The sequence below is a fragment of the Dinoponera quadriceps genome, unplaced genomic scaffold (genome assembly GCF_001313825.1).
Source record: "Dinoponera quadriceps isolate SergipeBrazil2010 unplaced genomic scaffold, ASM131382v1 scaffold245, whole genome shotgun sequence".
Classification (NCBI taxonomy): Eukaryota; Metazoa; Arthropoda; class Insecta; order Hymenoptera; family Formicidae; genus Dinoponera; species Dinoponera quadriceps.
The window spans coordinates 4443-4900 of NW_014554438.1; positions in this window are offsets into that span (position 1 = coordinate 4443).

The following is a 458-nucleotide window of genomic DNA, read 5'->3' on the forward strand; positions in this document are numbered from 1 at the left end:
TATACGCAGAATTATATAAGCGTAAGATGTTTCGAAAATTAAATATAACTAGAGATATTATAAACGTATGTAAAACAACGTTCAAAAACATGGCTACCATTCTCTAACGTTTATCAACCGTTTCTTTGCCGTTCTTTATCGTTCGTCAACCGTTCCTTTATTATTTTTTACCGATGGTCGACCGTTTCTTTGCCGTTCTTTACCTTTGTTAACCGTTCTTTTGCCGTTCTTTACCGTTTGTCAGCCGTTCCTTTGCCGTTCTGTACCGTTTGTCAGCCGTTCCTTTGCCGTTCTGTACCGTTTGTCAATCGTTCCATTGCCTTTCTTTACCGTTTGTCAGCTGTTTTTTTTTCCATTTATCAACCGTTTTATCGTGCGGGGGCCTCGTTTATTTACGTACGAGAGTGGTAGGAGCGGATCGTCGCAAATCGAGCAGGCAAACGAAGATAAGTGGGGGG